Consider the following 21,417-nt stretch of genomic DNA (forward strand, 5'->3'; position numbering starts at 1 on the left):
ATGATATGTAACCTCCTCCAAGTTCGAACGATAAGTTAATATGTGAGGTATTTTGTTAAAATTTAAAAAAATAAAACCCTAATAAACATGTGCTTCTTTGATTTTTAAAACAAAACATTGAAACAGCTTCTCCTTTTCAATGAATTTCCAGCGACCCCAAACTTTTCTGCAAGAATTCTACTTTCTGCGAGAAGTTATGCATTTAGTGGAATGATGTGGAGTCATAAAAATTGAAAATGTAACGAATTTTCATTCATGTTTTCCAAAATATTCAACCAAATGTGAAAAATTATTAGTTTTTTAAATTCCAATAATTTATAGACATTTCCTTGTTTTGTTTACAAATACAACTGGCAGTAACGTTACAAACAAAAACAAATTCCTTTGTGGTTGTTGTTCGAGTTGTATTTGTTGTAGTATTAACTTTACCTTACATTTGTTCTACCATGCATCAGGATGAACAAAATCCAATACAATATAAACGTATTTAAAATTCCACAAGATTAAATTAATGAATTTTTCCTTCACGGTAACCCTGTTAGGATAAGTGCTGCCACAGCGAAAGAAAATGCAAAGCAGATTTCAAATAAGTGGTGCCCAAACGTAAAAATACAACAAAACGGAATCTGATTACCCTCAGTCTCAGCGGAGCGGTCTTGTAAATCAATCCAACACAAAAATAAATAAAAGAATTACAGAAAGAAAAAAATCACATTTAACATAAATCCGTTCTTTTTCTGCAATTCGGAACGTGTATCCAAGAGAATTCACTTCAATCAAACAAAAACGAAATTACCAAAATGTGTTCGGTCGAAGAAAAATCTTAAATGAAAAAATACAACAGCAGCAAAGCCAAGTAAATTGTGTTGTGTGTAGTTCATGTTCTTCTTCGCAAAGAGACCGCAAATAAGAAATAATTCTAATTAGCATCCACCAACAAACAAACAACCAAACCAAGTGTGTAAAGCAGCGGGCGAATCCTAAAAAAAGGTGTGTTAGTGTGTGTTTTGTTTTTATAAAAGAACAACAATAATTTAGAGGAAAATATTCAAAATATTACATTCATTTAGAAGTGTCAAAGAAAAAATGTGTAATTCTTGAGAGAAGAGAAAAGACTCCGACTCCCTTTTGCAATAGAGACCCCACATTTTTTTGTTTGCCTTTTATTTCGTTGTTTTTTGTTTTAATTTACTTAGTGCTAAAGTGCGGCAAAACACAGTGTGTGTGTTTTGTTTCGCAGAGTTGGTGTAAGCAGCGACTGCGACGGAACGTAGCAGCAGAAACGAAAATAGCAAATGAGAAAAATAAAACGAATAACAAAGCAACAAACAATAGTAAACAGAGACAAGTGAATTGATTTTATGAAATGATTAGCTGCAAAATCATTTGTTAAATTAAATTGTTATTATATTTTAAATAAGTTCTAGAATTTTAAAACAGTTTTATCCTTTGACAAATAGTTGTGGTATGTATTATCCATGTGTGTGTGTCTTTTATTCTTGCAAACACTACATTCTATTGCAGCATAAAATGAGAGGGAGAGTGAGAAAGTTTGCAAAACTTTGATGATTTGTATCGATTACAGTTAAGTCTCCGTAAATGGAGTTGTGAAATTGAATTTAGCGTCAAAAGTGTTTCAATAATGCAAAATATACGACAATTAAAAAATTAATGTCTTAAAGGTACCTTTACATTGTACTGGATTTAATAAATCCAAAGGATTTGAATTATAACAGTACGTTTAAATATAATTAGATTTAGTTAATCCAGTAGATTTACACTGTCAAATTAAATTACAGACCAAATAAATCCTCATAAAGTATATTATCTTGGCAAAAAGGGAACAAATTTCCTTTACCGACCGTTCACAGAAAAAAAAAAATAAAAAAAATACAAAAATTTCCTTTAAATCGCAAGGGAACAAATTGATTATACGAACAACCGGCAGAAAAATCTGAAATTTTTACCACAGGTAGATCTTCTCGTTCTAGTTACAAAAATATAAAGTTCTTCGGGGGGAAGACCATACTTCCCGAGATATGGGTCTTTGAAGTTCCGGAACGGATAATGACAATAGGGGTACCATTGTAAGGCTTGCCGAATACACTATCATATGCAACAAAATATATAGCGCAATACAGTATTGGAGGAACTATTACAGTGGATAATTTAACTACATCTGTATTCCTGTATTGGGGAGGTAGCAGTCCTTGGGCAAGGAGTTCCTTGTGTCGGTCCCGGAACATAGATCCAACTGCTGTGAGGAACGCTGATGATGATTGTACGGTAATGTCCACTGGCAGGAATGTTAAAGACACAGAGGCTCACATAAACAACTATCTCCCATCCCTAAAGGACTTATTCGAAGACCGTAACCTGCAGCTATCCGCCCCAAGTCCTCAGGCACCATCTTGACATCGTGGCCAAAGAGGTCAACACAAAATTTGATATACACATACGCGGGCAAGTCATCCCAACAACCAAGAACCCCAAAATACTAGGCGTAACTTTTGATAACATGTACCTATTTTGTAAACATGCTGAGATCGTGGCTGGGAACGTGGGAAAAGGAATAAAATCCTTAAAGCTCTCTCGGGCAGCACATGGGGGAAAGACAAGGAGACCATCTTGACCACCTATAAAGCCATAGGTCGTCCCCTTCTAGACTATGCAGACCCTATATGGACACCAGGTATCAGTGATACGCAGTGGAGGAACCTCCAAACGGTCCAAAACACGGCCCTGCGCATTGCAATAGGGTGCCACTCCAAGGCACCCGAAGACCACCTCCACCATGAAACCAAGCTTCTACCGGTGAAACCACACTGTACCACTTGACCACCCTAACAATATGAGCTGCAACAGACCCCCTTCCGAAAGACGCGAGCCTATCAAATACAACTTTCGTAAGGAACTTCCCAACATTCCCCCAATACCCATAGTCCATCAAACGATGACATTCAAAGCGCACTCAAACATGTTCAAACAGCGACCGTGGAGAACCATATCTCCTCATACACGAGCAGTGTTGTGCTCGGTGGAAGACCACCTCCCATAAGCGAAAATGAAAAAAAAACTATAAAAGTAATTCTTCATGTTCCACCACAGTCATGTCCATTAAGATTATTTTCAACTTTCCGAGATATAGCCGTATTTTGACTATCTCTGCTAAAATTTCAGCTAGAAAACCACAATGATTGTATTTTGGGTAAAAGAGGGCGTCGTTAAATAAGAAGTACTTCCAATGAGTGCACATTTCGCACATTTGTGGAAATGTTTCTACTACGGCAAAGGAATTTGAAGAGTAAAAAAACTGATCGGAAACCGATTCTTGTTCCTCATAATTTCAGGAATATATCCTCAGCCTGTGTGAATTAATACTTTCAGCTATGTACAGATCGCATACCGGCTACACAACCAAAATCCTTTTCCCCAAAAATTATGTATGTTAAACATTTTCAGAATTTTGTGGCCCTTATTTCAGGCGAAATAATTAATTTTCAGAAAATGTAGCTTATATCCACAAAATAATTAAAATCGGGAGGTACCTTTATATGGGGGCTATACACAAACCCAGGTCCACAATTTTTGGTGGAAAAGTTTTGTGACCACTAGGAACCCTAATTACCAAATGACAGCTAATTTAGCAGGAAAATGTTGCTTAAAACCTCAAAATACCGAAAATCGGGAGTTACCGCTATAAGGGGGGCAATACCAAAAACCTTACTCGATATTCATCCAAAAAATGATGCGTAGCATCTACTGGCCAAATACAAAGTCGCTTAGATTTAAAAATTAGCAAAAGAACTATTTACGTAAGAGCAGTAGAGGCCGGCTTATTTTGTCGACGACCAGCAAAAAACCGTTTATATCAACAAACAAGTAAGAACGACGTTAAGTTCGGCCGGGCCGAACTTGTTATACCCTCCACCATAAGTTGTATTGAAGTAAAATGGAATAATTTGTTTCCTTTCGTGTATGAAGAAGACTTAATACTAAATTTTAGCAATTTCGGTAAAACAATGTGAGGCACCATTCTATGGGGGCTATTTCAAAACGTCGATCTATATCGACAAATTTCTTACGGAAAGTTTTTAGGCTCAAAGAAGACTAAATACCAAATTTCCTATATTTCGGTAAGAGAATGTGGCTAAAACTTAAAAAAAATCCGAAAATCAAGAAGTACGCTTCTATAGGGATATAGGAAGACGTGGACCTATACTGATAATACTCTTCTGGAATATTTTATTACTCTTGGAAGACGAAATAACGAATTTCAGCCATTTTGGTTGGATATTGACGTCGCAGTCTTCAGTATTACGAAAATCGGGAGGTACCGTTCTATGGGGGCTATATCGAAACGTGGACCTATACCGACGAATTTTAGTCAGAAATGGGGCAATATGAAAGAGTGGACCTGTACAGACATATTTCTGGCGAACAGTTTTATATCACAATGAAGACTAAATACCAAATTTCAGCCATTTTGGTGGAATATTGAAGACACAGCCTTCAAAACACCAAAAATCGGGAGGTACGTTTCCATGGGGGCTATATAAAGGCGTGAACCTATACCGAAAAATTTAAAGGGGAAGTTTGAGTACCCCCAACGAAGTCTAAATACCAAATTTCAGCCATTTCGGTGGAATATTGAGGCCACAACGTTCAAAATACCGAAAATCGGGAGGTACCGTCCTATGGGGGCTATATGAAGACATGGACCTACACCGACAAAATTCGGGGAGAAAGTTTTGTACCCCTAAAGAAGACTACGTGCCAAATTTCAGCCATTTTTGTAGGATAATGAAGCTAAAACCTTCAAAATACCGAAAATCGGGAGGTACCGTTTTATGGGGGCTATATGAAGGTATGGACCGACACCGACCAAATTCTGGGAGAAAGTTTTGTACCCCTAAAGAAGACAACGTACCAAATTTCAGCCATTTTGGTACGATAATGAAGCTAAAACCTTCAAAATACCGAAAATCGGGAGGTACCGTTCTATGGGGGCTATATGAAGGTGTGGACCGATACCGACAAAATTCTAGGGAAAAGTTTTATACCCCTAAAGAAGACTACGTACCAAATTTCAGCCATTTCGGTGTGATAATGAAGCTAAAACCTTAAAAATACCGAAAATCGGGAGGTACCGTTCTATGGGGGCTATATCAAAACGTGGACCGATATATCCCATTTTCAATACCAACCATCCTGCAAGTAATAGAAACTTCTGTACCAAATTTTGACTCTCTATCTTAAAAATTGCGAGCTGTATCTTGATTTCAACAGACAGACAGACGGACGGACGGACGGACGGACAGACGAACATGGTCAAATCGACATAGAATTTTATGCTGATCAATAATATATATATATACTTTATAGGGTCTCCGACGAATATTTCGATGTGTTACAAACGGAATGACAAATTTAATTATACCCTCCATATGGTGGAGGGTATAAAAATGAAAACGCCAGACTTGAAGTCACCAAGGCCCATCTGAACTCTAGTGTCCAAAAAAGGAGGTCTGTTATGTTTTCTGATGAATTCAATTTAAATTTAAAGGATTCGGACGGCATAATGCGTGGATCAAATGGGCAATGGTTAGATCCTAAATATTGCAAAGGCACTGTAAAACATGGAGGCTGAACATAATGGTCTGGGATTTTTTTCTCCAGTGAAGGGATTGGACCAATTCATAAAATTAATGGAATTATGGATCGTTTCAAGTATCGTTAAGTATAAAAAGGCGCGATGTTGCCTTATGTTGAAGAAGAGATGCCACTTAAACTTCTCACATATCAATGAGTGCACCCCGATTCATTTTAACTCATTGATATGGAACTTACTGTTTATCGCCGAGTCCGAACGGCGTGTCTTAAGACACCACTTTGTAGAGAAGTTTTACTAGGCTGAAATACTCAGGAAATGACGCCATTATCTTCCAGGAAGATAAGGAACCAAAATATGTGTCGAAAGTGGTTATGGAGTGCTTCCAAAACATTTCGACAGACTTGTGGGAGATCGTTAACTCAAAAATCAGCGGAAAAAAATGCAAAACCAAAAAAAAAATTATTTGAAGCCGCAAAAGTAGCCCGGGGAAGCAATATCTCTTGTAATAATTAATAATTTAATACCGTAGGTATTTGCATGCAGATATGCGTGTGTCATCCATATAATAAAGGATATGCAAGGAAATATTGATTTCACTAGCTTTTTTTTGTTCCCCAAGAACTTTTTTTAAATTCAGAATTCCTTAAGTTTGTGTTTTTTCAATAATAAATATATAAATTAATAAAAAGAGAAATAAAAAGTCAAATACTTAACCGTGTTTTCTTAAAAAATTATCATTTGAAAAAATGTATTGAGGGGGTGCTTTAGTCTTGGCCGACACTGTATATGAAGGAGTGGCCCTTAATACTAAGTCCATATCTTGAGAAGTATTGGCGTTTTCCCATAAATCGAAATCGTAATTTCGAATTTTAGTGAATATGTTATTGAAATTGAAAATACATAGTTTGCGAAGCTAAACTGGCACCCCGAATATATACTATTTCGATTCTGCAAATCGAGTCGATTCGGTTTTCATCACATACCTGAATAACGTTGTTATCGTGACGTGGCTTATGATTGGATTTAATACCAAATGTGTTAAACTTTCGTGGAGGAAGTTCCTGAAGGAAGTTATTAATAAAATAAACTAAAAAAGTAGCTAAATTTCACTAAAAATTGTCTTAAAATTAACAAAAATGAGAACAGCTCAACTAAAGAATTGCAAAATGCACAACTTCTCTGTCTTTCACGGTATTTTTTCGAAAAGTAGGTTCCAATATTTCGTATGCCAACCTTGGGCATCAATAACAGCTTGTAAACGCCTCTCACGGTGTTCCTGAAGCAACTTTAAATGGAAGGTGCTTACACCTGGGAAGTTTTTGCGGATTCTGAAACTACAATGTTCATAGATGAGGAAAATAAAAAAATAACAAATCGCCGGAGCGCTTTTTAAATGAATCGCGAGTCAAGTTGACATTTTTAGGGGTAAGTCCTATCAAAATGGAACAAAAGAAAATGTTGTAGCTATAAAAATTCTCTACATGATTGACATCTATGGTAATTTCGTAGCTTTTACCGTTATTGAGATATAGAAGTTCAAATTGGGACAATGCATTGACTATATCGCCTCCTTATAAAACAATGTCATGACTGCAAAGATACAAATGTGACTTGAACATCTATATACGTATCTAGAGAATTTTCACGGCTACAACATTTTCTTTAGCCCCATTTCGATAGGACTTGCGGTTTTCAAGCAAAATCGAAAACCTAAAATAAATCTAAAAATGTGAATTTAAAAATCCCTCCAGCGATTTTTTCTAGTTTTGCGATTTTTTTTTTCACCTATGAATATTGCTGTTTTTTATGCTATTTATGCTAAGGGTCGTTGTCTTGGTAGTACTTATATTGCAATTTCCGAATTCTGGCCGTAATCGATTCGATTTTGCTAAGACATTTCGTTCCGAAATTATGTAAACCAATTCATACAACTTTCGTTAAGATATCGTTACGATTTAGCATCCGACATCGGACGTAGCGTCCGAATTTTGTTCTGATTTCGTTACGATGTCGGTACGATTGGTTTGCTGGGTTTGTACGGTCTGCGCAACTGCATCAGTGTGAATGCTATTCAAGTCTGTTTGATAGGTTCGTTAATATAGAGGTTCTCGCTTGTACTTTTGGACCTCTTTCTCTCTCTGCGTGGAGGAAGCATGCCCATTAAAATGTGTTTGAAGATAAAATAGATTTTAACTAGCGGAGACAAAAACCACATAACTAGTGGTATAACAGTATAACAGATTTGTACGAAGGTAAAAACGATTTTGAAAAACAATTTTCATATATGTTGTTGGCTTTGTATTGTTGGACTGCAAAATAATACTTGTTGTGTATTTATTTCAGCTAAAGTCCATTTTTTTGTTCCTTCAAAATTTGAAGAAACAAAATGTTTTACAGTGGGTAATGAAATTGATTACTACGAGCGGAGGCAGAGAATACTATAGTTTCGGAAGCAGCCAAACTTCCTCATCAGTTCTCTTAACCGCTGACTCTGTATCGATAAACAGGTCAATAAGAGTGACCAGAAAATTGAACAGAACGAGAAATTTTCTGTATCCTCCTAAATCTGTTGACCGCACAATTGAGTCAGAATAATCAAAATCATATACCCACTACTGTTTTTTAATGCTGTCTTTGCATCGCAAAGAAGACAAGCATAAGTATTGTTGTTTGCAGTAAGCAGAGATCACAACAAAATGTTGTTTTTGCTTTATGCGTAGTCAACAAGTAAGGCCGTGCTGATTGCCTGTTATTGTTGTTGGCTTTGTATTGTTGGACTGCAAAATAATTCTTGTTGTGTATTTATTTCAGCTAAAGTCCATATTTTTGTTCCTTCAAAATTTGAAGAAACAAAATGTTTTACAGTGGGTAATGAAATTGATTACTACGAGCGGAGGCAGAGAATACTATAGTTTCGGAAGCAGCCAAACTTCCTCATCAGTTCTCTTAACCGCTGACTCTGTATCGATAAACAGGTCAATAAGAGTGGCAATACAAAGCCAACAACAATAACAGGCAATCAGCACGGCCTTACTTGTTGACTACGCATAAAGCAAAAACAACATTTTGTTGTGATCTCTGCTTACTGCAAACAACAATACTTATGCTTGTCTTCTTTGCGATGCAAAGACAGCATTAAAAAACAGTAGTGGGTATATGATTTTGATTATTCTGACTCAATTGTGCGGTCAACAGATTTAGGAGGATACAGAAAATTTCTCGTTCTGTTCAATTTTCTGGTCACTCTTATTGACCTGTTTATCGATACAGAGTCAGCGGTTAAGAGAACTGATGAGGAAGTTTGGCTGCTTCCGAAACTATAGTATTCTCTGCCTCCGCTCGTAGTAATCAATTTCATTACCCACTGTAAAACATTTTGTTTCTTCAAATTTTGAAGGAACAAAAAAATGGACTTTAGCTGAAATAAATACACAACAAGTATTATTTTGCAGTCCAACAATACAAAGCCAACAACAATAACAGGCAATCAGCACGGCCTTACTTGTTGACTACGCATAAAACAAAAACAACATTTTGTTGTGATCTCTGCTTACTGCAAACAACAATACTTATGCTTGTCTTCTTTGCGATGCAAAGACAGCATTAAAAAACAGTAGTGGGTATATGATTTTGATTATTCTGACTCAATTGTGCGGTCAACAGATTTAGGAGGATACAGAAAATTTCTCGTTCTGTTCAATTTTCTGGTCACTCTTATTGACCTGTTTATCGATACGGAGTCAGCGGTTAAGAGAACTGATGAGGAAGTTTGGCTGCTTCCGAAACTATAGTATTCTCTGCCTCCGCTCGTAGTAATCAATTTCATTACCCACTGTAAAACATTTTGTTTCTTCAAATTTTGAAGGAACAAAAAAATGGACTTTAGCTGAAATAAATACACAACAAGAATTTTCATATATGTTTTAGACTATTGCTCAGGATATAGAAAAGATAAGCGCATGTATAGTACTAAGCATTTCATTGTAGAAATTTTGAGAAAATCGGAAATTTTTGAAAAAAAAAATGATTTTCAAAGATTCTTATGTTTTGACCTATTACGACTTTTCAAGAATATAATATGTTTTGGCCTATTACTCAGGATCTAAAAAGGATGCGCCTATACGGAAAGTGGCATTGGACAGCTGAAGGTGTCTAGTTTTCAAAAATGCATAAGATTTGGTAGTTCATTGCAGAAAGAGGTATTCAAGGTCAAAGTTAACAATTTTAGTTTTTTCATATATTGCATCAACCCACAAAACCAAAACTTTACAGGAGAAACAAAAACGTTATAAAATTAAAAACTGTTTTACGGAATATTAATCTTATGAAGGCGAATATATGGGATATTATCGATCATATACGAAGGGGAATAAGAAGTGAAACCAAAACAACAAAAAAAAAAAAAACAACAAAAAAAAAAAACAAAATCTGCAATATTATCCCATTTTCCGAAATGCCACTTCTTGAATAGATTCGTTGTTTTTGAACGTAGAAGCTTGAAATTTTGCCAGAGCATGTATTTTAGCTTTATGTATCAGATTACGTCAAAAAACGAATTTCGATTTTAATGTCGGTTACGTCTTCGGGCATTTATGGTGACGATATGTTCTAACTGTTTAAAAAGGTCAAACCCCAAAAAACAAAACACAAAAATACACACAATTAAATACCTTTTTTATATTTTTTGTTTATTTGATCAACTAAAACACTATATTATACCAAAAATGCTTCAAAGTTTTGAGTGTTGTGGCCTGTTTTGAGTGTTGTGGCCTCAATATCCACCCGATATGACTGAAATTTGGTGTTTAGTCTTCATATTGTTTGTGAGCATATTAAATATATCAAACTCTTGTCTTTATATATGAGAAATTTCCTTTGACCGATTAGTGGTCAAAAAAGGTCAATTTTTTGTAAAAAATCGAATTTTGATTTTAGCTGTTCACAATTTTTTTAAAAATTTATATTTTTAAAAATTCTCTCGTTTTAAAGCAAGACTATTAGGTACTTAATAAGCCCACAAAAATATATGATGATCGGTTCATTCGTTTTCGGGCTATAGCCAACACCGCAAAACGATTTGTTAAAAAAGAGGGTATCCTCTCAGTGAGGTGGTCGCTGAAAAAGAGATGTGACACATTCGTCTGCAAACCTCTGCAGCTGGGACCTTTATATATTTGAAGTACTCACTTTTTACTACTCATACAGCAAAAATATCGATATACACTTTTATACAATTTTTTTCCCACTCCACTCAATTTTAAATTTGCTTCAGAAAATTAATAAACTTAGTAATACATGTTTGGGTAAATGTAAACACCATATGATTAATATTTACATGCAAACAAAGGTGTAGCCAAGTTTATTGCATCCCAAGAGAACTTAGGAACCACTTTTGCAGCGACCGTTACTTTTAAATTTTAAATATTAACGCATAATATAATTTATTAATTTTAGAAAAAAAAAACACACACACACACAAAAATACTTATTAACTAAAATTGTCGGATTTAAATCCTCATATAGCAAAAACTACTTCACGTATCAGTACTAAAATTCAGATTCTTCTTAATTAATATGTTTTCTATCACTCCCCCCCATCAATAAATTTGTTCAACGAAGTATTTCGTTTTTACCATTTTTGGCCACGGTCGTGACACTGTGCGTCGCTACGAGTTGGAGACAGGTAAAGGTTGTTTTCATACCCAAAGCTGGAAAACGTAGTCACGAAAATGCTAAAGACTTTAGATCCATAAGTCTCTCATCATTTCTGCTTAAAACACTCGAAAGGCTCATCGGCGTGTATATTCGAGAAAAGATGGAGAACTCAAATAACATATCCTCAAGTCAACACGCTTACCTTAAAGGACGCTCGACAGACACAGCCCTACATGAAGTCGTTAGGACTATTGAGATGTCCTTGGAGCACAAACAATACACCTTAGCCGCTTTCTTGGATATAGAAGGCGCTTTCAACAACGTTAGCACCTCAGCAATAGAACAAGCTCTATATAACTTCGGCGTGGAACCATTCATCAGTGGTTGGATTACCACCATGCTGCAGAGTAGAGTCATTAATGCTACACTGGGAAATAGCATGCTGTCGAAGCACGTAAATCGAGGAACCCCACAGGGAGGGGTGATCTCGCCAATGCTTTGGCTCCTTGTGATTAATGAAATCCTAAGCAAACTTGACCATATGGGGATTAAGGTGGTTGCTTATGCGGACGATGTGGTAATGCTCGTCTCTGTTTTATTTCCGTCCGTGCTGAGTGACATCATGAGCGGAGCCCTGAAATCGCTGGATAGATGGGCCACAAGTAGTGGTCTGGGGGTGAATCCAGGGAAGACTGAGATGGTGCTATTTACTACAAAAACCAAATATGCAATCACCAATCTTCCTCGACTACGAGGTCAAGAAATACCACTATCAGATCACGCCAAATACCTAGGCGTTATCCTAGATTCAAAACTGTCATGGAAACGTAACATGGAACATCGTGCTCATAAAGCAACCGTTGCATACTACACATGTCGCAAAATGTTTGGGAGCCGCATAATAAGACCAATACTCACATATGGAGCACTAGTTTGGTGGCCAACTGTGGGAAAGAAAACAATTCAGAGAAAACTATAAAGAATACAAAGATCGGCATGCATCGGGGTGACAGGGGCAATGAGAACTTGTCCGGCTGAAGCCCTCAATACAATGATGCATATACTGCCAATAGATCTACACATCAAAGCAACTGCGGCCTGCAATGCTACGTGCTCTAGGAACGTGGAGAGACAGAGCTTACTGACATGCCTGTGTGCTTCTCAAACTACCAAGAAAAAAAGCAACCAATGGGAGTAGTTAAAGGGGATATCTTCAAATACTATCTTTCACAAGCAGAGATCAGATGGGACAAGACTGAAACCTGCAAAATATCAAAATCTACATGGCCACACTACAACATCAAACGTACAAAGTTCCTGATTAGCCAAAATCGACGGAACCTGGCAAGACTAATTGCGGTGCTAACCGGTCATTGGGCCATTGGTAACCATGCAAAGCGCTTACATATTCCACACAATGACTACTGTCGCAGCTGCGGAAACGAAGAAGAGGAAGAAACGGTTGAACACCTTCTCTGCTCCTGCCCTGCACAACTGCAGAGAAGATTTAAAACTTTTGGACGACCGTTCCTACACGATCTTGCTGAGACAACCGAACTAGGTCTGGGGGACCTTCTGAGGTTTCTCAATTTATCAGGCTGGATATAATTTACCAACATACTATAACGGAATAACAATCTCTACCCGAGTGGTGTGGTTTTCAAAACGGTATATTTTAACATACTAATTGGGGCTATGAAGATTATAGCCACCACGTAAACCAACCAACCAACCAAAACACTATAATGTTAAATAAAAATAAATATTTTGAAAATATCGATTTATAATGAAGACATGTTTAATATGATTTCTGTAAACGTCAGAAGCATTTCTTCTTTGAATAAATTTAATAAATTCAAGTCAGTTCTCGCGCAGTTTCCGGTTTTTCAAGAAACATGGTATAGTATCCCAGGATACAATGCTATACATCGTTGCCGTAGTGATGGATACGGAGGCACTTCCTGTTACGTACGTGATCATCTAACTTATGCAGTAGAAATCTGTGAGAGCAAACATTTTGTGGAGTGTATTCGGATATCCTTAAATGAATTTTTAATTAATGGAATGCCCTTAAAATTTACATCGTTTTAACGTTCTCCCAAATGCAACTTGAACCTTTTTATAACTTACTTGGAAAATGAGTTGTCTGGTCCTCGAGAACTGCAGCCATAATTGTTGGAGACTCAAACATTGATCTGCTTAATGCTTCCTGCTCTTGAAATATTCTGTCGGCTCTCTCATGTGTAGGCTATGAATCATGTCATACTCTGGTTTCACGGCCGAGTAGTAAAACATCAATCGATCATGTATATAGTAATGTAGCGGAAAGACTGAAGATAGACTCAATAGAATTCAACCTATTGTATGGAGAGTTTGGTTAAAAATAACCAAATAACAAAACGATCATTTAAGCACTATAATTATAGTAATATAGCTACAGATGTTCAAAGCTACTTTGCTAAATTTTGTCATTCCAGTAACCATTCAGATGACATTCTTAATATAACAACAACTATTAAAAATATTGTAAAAAAAAGAAACACATGGCTTGAAGAAATAAAGGTATCATCCAAAACAATGCTAGCGCCTTGAGAGAATTATCAATTACAATCTCTACATAATTATAAAAATAAACTATTGGCAAGAAGAAGAAAACAAGGAAGAAATGCGAAGTTAGAGTATAATCTCAAGAACGTCAGTCTCATAATAAAGATAGCCAGCAAAACCTGCATGAATTCCTATATTAGCTGGAATCTTGAAAAATTCGAAAAAAATCCACGAAAATGTTGGAATTTTTTAAATGAATGCTTGGGGAATAATGGTAGTAAATCCTTACAGTTAAAAAACGATGCTGATGAATTAATAAAAGATGATAGAGTTAAATGCAATTTATTCAACGAATACTTTTTAAATATTCCAAAAAAATGAAGTTGAGCCAATGGGTGAATACTCCACTCAAGCAATCAAATGAGATTGAATCTTCAACAATAAACAAAACAAACAAAAAACAGCGGAGGCACGCGCAAAGGGAAATTTGTTAAAAACAAAATTGCAACAACAACCTCACAGGCAACTGTGTTGATGTTCTTTTCAACTCATAGAATTCGATGAATTCTTAGTTGATACGTGCTGGCATGTTGCAGAATATTTTGATTTTGGTGTTTCTTTGGAATAGCCAAAAAGTGAGTGTGATTCTCATTCACATGGGAATACTAGATACTTAAAGAGTTCGGGTTTTCGCTAAAAAGGCATCATTTCAAAAACTGAGAAGCCAATTGATAATTCCCTTCGCCGGGATGAAATCATGATATTGGTAGCGATCAGTAAAATGTTGCAACACTGTCAGTTCGTTTTGAAAAACATTACTCTCTGTAATAGAGGGTAAAAAATGAAGTTGAGCCAATGCACAGAGGGGAAACATAGGCCTAAAGTTGCTCAAAACTCAAAACATGAAAATCGTTTTTTTATGAAAAAATGTTGATAAACGGCAACCAGACTCTTTTCTACATTTGCTATTACCATCATCGACTTTGTAAGATTAACCAATCCAATACAGCAGTCGATTGAACTCAGCCATACTGAAAACAAAGAGTAAATTTTCGAAAACTAAGAAATTAGGTGAACATTAAAATGACATTATTTTCGCGAAAATTTATATTTTTCAAGATTTATTGTTTTTGTACAGTCTCCGAACAAGATTAGCATTTACAATTTTCAGATTGATTTTACATTTTTGCTCTTTAATAATGGTGATACATATCCTCTTTATGAACATTTTTTATGATAATTTTTAAGATTACTACAATTTCAATAGTGAAAAAAAAGTCTATTTCCCCGTCGTTTCCCGACCATAGTTTCTTCTAATGTTTTATGCGCTTGAGTCTCAAATATCATATTCAATCATAAAAAATTGCGCATATTTGCGCCATTCCGAAAAAATCTAATTTTTCTCAACTAAAATGTGAAATATTTTTATATGGAATTGCAAGGTTTACTCACACTAAATTTTGTTCCGCTTTATAACCAGAACTCTTATTTATCAGACTAAACCAACAGCTATCAAATATGTTTGCATTATTCAGAAACATTCACGGCTTTTCTCATGTGAATTGAGAAAAATTTAATTTAAGTAAGTTTCAAAAAATAAAATTTGGAATGAAATGTATGTATATGGGACTATATATACATCTGTACCGATTTGTTTGAAAAATGGCTCAATGTTTTTTTAGGCTAGTTCAGGTTGCATGTGTGATTTTGGTGCATTTTTATCTCATATCAGAAGCGAATATATATGGAAGTTGCATCCAAATCTGGACCGATTTTCATTATTTTCTATAGGATTAATCCTTGTATAGAAGATATGCTTTGTGCAATCAATCCGACTATAAATGAGCTTTCTAGGGCTTTTGATCACCTTTTAACACAAATTTCCTCTCTGTGCAATGGGGGAATACTCCACTCAAGCAATCAAATGAGATTGAATATTCAACAATAAACAAAACAAACATTCCAAAAATATTGAAAGGGAATATATTTTTGAACCACGGCGATAATTTTCATCATTTGAACAGTCTAGTACGATGTGGATATACTTTTTGTATTAGTAATGTTAAAGCATCAGACATTATTGATCTAATTTCTAACATAGATGCTAGCAAAAGTCCTGGTCACGATGGCATCTCAGGCAAAGTGTTGATTCTGTCTAAAGACGCTATTAGCAGCCATTACCAAAATCTCGCCATTACCAAAATTCAAAACATGTGGCTATAGACCAATAGCTTTGCTGTCATTGGTAGATAAAGTATTTGAAAAACTGATACACAAACAGCTATCAACTTTTCTTGAGAATACTGGACAAATGTACCCATTCCAATTTGGTTTTAGGAAAGGTAGTGGTACTCAAGAATCAGTAGTAAATGTTGTTAACTTTATTTGCGAGGTCTAAATAAAAATGCAGGAGTTGGTGCTGCATTTTATGATTTTTCAAAGGCATTCGATCGTGTTGATCATCGTATTCTGCTAGCCAAGCTTCCGTACTACGATGTGAAAGGAAAAGAACTTCAACTCATTGAAAGTTATTTAACTAACAGACAACAATATGTGGAGATTAATGGAGTGAAAGGAGATAGTGGAATCATTGAACATGGGGTGCTGCAGGGAAGCGTGTTGGGACCCTTGTTATTTACAATATACTTAAATGATATGTCTAATTTGAGACTCGTTGGTAAATTAGTTATATACGCTGACGATATTACCCTTCTCTATCCCTACAATCACGATGTAATACTAAAGTTTCAAATAGAGCATGATGCTGAACTCATATTGGTGTATTGTCGCTTGAACAAGTTGATAATTAATTCCTCGAAGACAAAAATTATTCGTTTCCGACCCCGTTGTTCACAAAATGACACATCTTTTCGAATGCCAAACATTGAAATATTTGGGTATAAACATGCAGCAAAACTTAACATGGGGTTTACACATCAGTGAATTAAGAACGAAAATATCGCCGGCAATAGGAATATTGTATAAATTCAAGAATATTTTTAATGTGAAAACAAAGCTTTTTTAAAATAAATCAGACTACAATAAACACCAGAAATAACTCAAACCTTAAAATTGAAAGGTGCCGATTGGAAATATGCAAACAACGAATTCCATAAAGAACCTCGCGAGCGTACCATCATTCAAGGCAGCGATTCTGTCATTTTTATTCAGCAACATTGAAATGCTTCTGACGTAGATTGTAATGTTGAGATAAAATATCATATTAATATTATCTTATATTAATCAAATAAATGAATTACATTAACGTCCTCTTAGATTATATTTAAATAATTCGTCCCAAAAAGCCTTTAGGCGCTGGGGCAACATTTGAAATTTGTAAATTAATATCACTGAATAAACTCCAATGAAATGAAAAAAAAAGGACGGAACGGGACTGGCACAAACTTAAATATGGGCTGAAAGAGGACACTATCGGGCATCATTCTGTGAAAACGTTGTTACCTAAAAGTTCTAGTCCTCTAAACTTGGGATTTCACTAAAATTTAGTACGTGAGGAAAAATAAAATAGCTCACTTCGTGTAAACGCTGCGGTAATTTATTAAAACGACTCTTAAAGGCAACAATTCTACCCACCCAACAAAAAAACTATGAACACAATATCTGTTATAGTTTCTGAGAAATATCTGTTTCTTTCTCCAGAAATTTGCACAAAGTATGTAATTTCCGCAATTGGACAACATTCTTCGTCTTTAGGAGTACGCCACGTCCACACTTCCAATATTTTGATCTTATTTTTTTGCTTTTCCTTAGTTTCAATATGTTTACTATCGAATCCCATATAGAACTTAACAATCGGCGGCAACAAAAATGGTGGTTTTGGCCAGGAAAATCGATTTCTCGATGTCCTCAAACAGCGTGGAGTACTTGACAGTATCAAAAGCTTTTGATGAGTCGTGAGCCAGCATGACTGTTCTTTTACATGACTTTCCTCAAGAGTCTTTGCTACGGGCGACATAAGAGAAATCGGTCTCTACGATTCACCTTTGCCGGCATCCTTGCCTGCCCATTTTCCAGATTTCGGAAACAATGTGGGTGGCTAACGACAGATTGGCTGAGTTCCGTATTGTCGGATGTTTGTAGTTTTTAAACTTTGTCAAAATAGTTCAGTTGCACACTCATGCATTGTTCCTCAAAAATGCAACTAAATGCATCAGAAATAAAAATGATACATTTTTGCTTTTTAAATTGGTTAAAAATGCGCAATTGTGACGTTTTGAAATACATAGCTTCGCATTTGTTAAGTATTACAGCGTTATGAAACACAATACTTCAGATATATGCAGTAATTTGCCAAGCATCTGACGATACGGAAGTCAACCGTTGAGTGAGATACTCGACTCCCGGCTCATCCAACTGTTTCAGCATTATCGTGGAGATTCCATCAGGGTCCAAACGCTTTGGATGATTTAGCGTTCCTGATGACATTCGCAACATCATCCATTGTAAATTGTGGTGCTTCATCCTCGGCAGGAAGAGATCTAATGCGACGTAGTATTCTTCTCTTCACCTTGTCACTACCGGGGTTCTCGACAAACTGTCAATTCAAATAATTTGCGCACCTCTTGGGATCAGTCAACGTAACGTTGCCAAACGTGACTGAGGTCCTATCTTCCTTCTTTCCAGGGTTCGAGGATGACTTAACCCACAATTAACTTATTCCGGCTCCAATGTTGCAACTTTTTAGATGATCTGGCCTCTTAGCTCTAAAAATATCATTTAATAAAGGCGGTGCGAATTATAGCATTGTCAGGATGACAGAATCCGGCCAGGAAATTTATAGGGTAGAAAGGTATAGATGGGCCAACAAATTATCATGGAAATTCATCCATTGTAAATTGTAGTGGTTCATCCTCGGCAGGAAGAGACCTAATCCGACATAGTACTCTTCTCTCCGCCTTGTCACTACAGGGGTGCTCGACAAACTGCCAATTAAAATAACTTGCGCACCTCTTGGGATCAGTCAGTGTAACGTCGCCAAACGTGACTGAGGTCCTACCTTCCTTCTTTCCAGGTTTGAGGATGACTTAACCCACAACTCACTTATTCCGGCTCCAATGTTCCAACTTTTCAGATGATCTCTAAAAATGTTTTTAAAAAAGGCGGGGCGATTTATAGCATTGTCAGGATTACAGAATCCGGCCAGGATAGAAAGGTATAGACGGCCCAAGAAATTTTTAGGTTCTCGTCAGAATTGCAGATCACATTCGTATCTACACTAGATAGGTAATAGTTCACATAGTTCCTTCGCCAGTATATCTGGAGTCTCTAGAATGAGGTTCGTCCACGCGCCATCATAATTCGCCTAACCTCCTGCCAATAGATTTTGTGATCCTTTGAGGTTATTTTGAGATTTCTTACCGTTCCGTTAACACCCTATAAAGCTTATCCAAGAATTCCTCTTGGCATTCCTCATTCTATACTTATAGAAATTATATCTGTATAGGTCACAATCCATGTTATGTTTAGTTCTACTAATATTGTTACATGCCCTCCTGCTCACCTTCTTGAGGTTAACCAGTTGTTTTTTGCTCCACCAAACTGGTTGAGTTCACCTAACAGGATATGTTAATGTTGTCGACTTCCCTCGCTGTATAAAGTTCTGGAATTTTATTCAGGCTTGAACAAGCTAGAGAGTTGGATTTTCTCCAGCTTGGTCATTCTAGGGTTGCTGTGAGGCGCTTTGCCTTTTACTTCTATACGAGACTTGAAAGTCTATCACCTACCTTCTCATACGAAAAGGAACACCCCTCCGATACTCTCCAGTGCGTTATAGACACAACCTCCATTTTTCTAAGAGTGCAGTCAATTACCCTACTCCCTTACCCTATTGTGGCTCCCTACAGGACACTCGCAGATTATTAATTAAAATGAAATCGAATACGAGCTCACGTCTCATATTGGTGTCACTGCTTCCCCAGTGGTGGGTTGGCTACTTCCGAGGCTTCGATCTTCCCAAGCTTACCTCCAGGTGAATTTCCACCACAAAAATACCACGATGTCCACGTTCTTTACTGTGAGTGCGGAATGAGGAACTGAAGTCAACCCAACCCGAAGTACAATTCTCCCTTACGGTGCTTAATGTAGTTCGCACTCTCACCTTTCACTGCGAACTTCATTACAGTTCCTGCCCCATCCTGGACGGAATTGACTAATTTCCAACTATTAGTCTGGAGGCATCTATTCTCCTTACGGATCAGCTTTAACATCTCTGCCACATTCGAGAGCAAGAAGATTATACCCATGTCGTAGCTGAAACTATGTGTGGGATCTCGGTAGTTGAGATTGCGGTAAGCTTGCAGCCATTTCAAAATGCGTCAAGGCCGTTTACTGTCTGGTTGGAGAAATCTTTTGATTGTTTATCCTGACATTTAATGACATTGACATCCTTGTAAATCAGAGGACTTTCCACTAGCAACCAATGATCCTCTCTTCAGGATCAGATTTATCAATGATTCCTACCAGAAGATCATCTGCGGCGATCACCCTTTCAGTTTGGGATGGCTCACGTGTTCTCTCACCGGACGGCTGTGCGAGCTTTGACCTTGAATACCTTTGCAGGCCGTCTCAGTTTGGGCCCTTCTACTGTCTGATAAGCGACCAACAACGCGTCAGAAGGCGAGTGATTGCCCAACTGCCGTCCCACCATCGTCTTAGCACCTGGCTTGTTTTTATTTTATGTTCGTAAGTTCATTTTTCTCTTCATCGGTTTTTTCGATGAGGTGGGGAGGAAATTGGTAGGATCCACACTCCTAGGTGCAGGGACTGTGCCGGGTAAGCTTTCACATGGGGTTGATTCACCTCTGCTACCCTGAACCCTTTCGCCTTTGAAGGATACCTAGTCTGTATAGTGGCAGAGCATTCCCCTGAAGAAGGCGCCGAGGTTAGGAGATGTGAGTCCGCAGGACGCTGAGTCAGGCAAACTGCGCTCCTGTTTTGGCATTTGTGGGCTACAGGAGTCGATGTCTGTATTGAAATCAGCTTAGCTTCCTCGGTCATCTGGGTGAGAGAGAGAGCCTATTCAGGAATTTTCATGGGTAGGTGAGGATGTCTCTTTTCAAACTTCTTCACAACCTTGAGATTGGTCTTGATCAATTTGAACTCCCTCATAGAAATAGTCGAGGGTTCTCTGCCAACGCACTTCTTAAGATAGTGCATAGCCCTAACATACTCTTATCCGTAGTGAACTGATTTACAGTGTTGTCCGGGACGGTGGGAGCCTTTTCGGCCATGACTGTGGTCGAGGCTCCATCCTCAGGGGCTTCCTGCTTTTGGAGACCGGATTGGTTGTTTGTTGTTTCCACTGATCCACCGGATTGGTTGTTTCCACTGATGCCAATTCATTGGCGACTACAGTCGCTGGAACGATTGTTGTATCGAGTTCGTCGTCCAATAAACTGACCTCAGCCTCAGCAGGAACACCATCCAGATTGAGACTCAGGCCCAACATTCGTTCCAGAAGGGCTAACAGCTGTCTACTTTGTAAGACTGTCTTCGACAGCTGCTAGCGCGGGTACCCCGTGTATACCCCCTCCCGAAGTTAGGTATAGTCGACCGTAGGCTCTGTTTCATCAGTCCTGGTT

General features: G+C 37.2%; 1 protein-coding gene across 3 annotated transcripts in view; it reads left to right on the plus strand.

Annotated features, from left to right (window-relative positions):
• Nucleotides 1-584: 584 nt before the first annotated feature.
• The window catches only part of LOC141404703 (maternal protein pumilio-like), a 551,168-nt gene continuing 530,335 nt past the window's right edge, over nt 585-21,417 (plus strand). For all 3 annotated transcript variants that reach the window (XM_073988353.1, XM_073988318.1, XM_073988350.1), the window contains exon 1: nt 585-990. The gene's annotated coding sequence lies outside the window, so the exon portion shown is untranslated. The remainder of the gene's footprint in view (nt 991-21,417) is intronic.

This window comes from Musca autumnalis, unplaced genomic scaffold, assembly GCF_047663935.1.
Source record: "Musca autumnalis isolate F117 unplaced genomic scaffold, ASM4766393v1 scaffold_1, whole genome shotgun sequence".
Lineage (NCBI taxonomy): Eukaryota > Metazoa > Arthropoda > Insecta > Diptera > Muscidae > Musca > Musca autumnalis.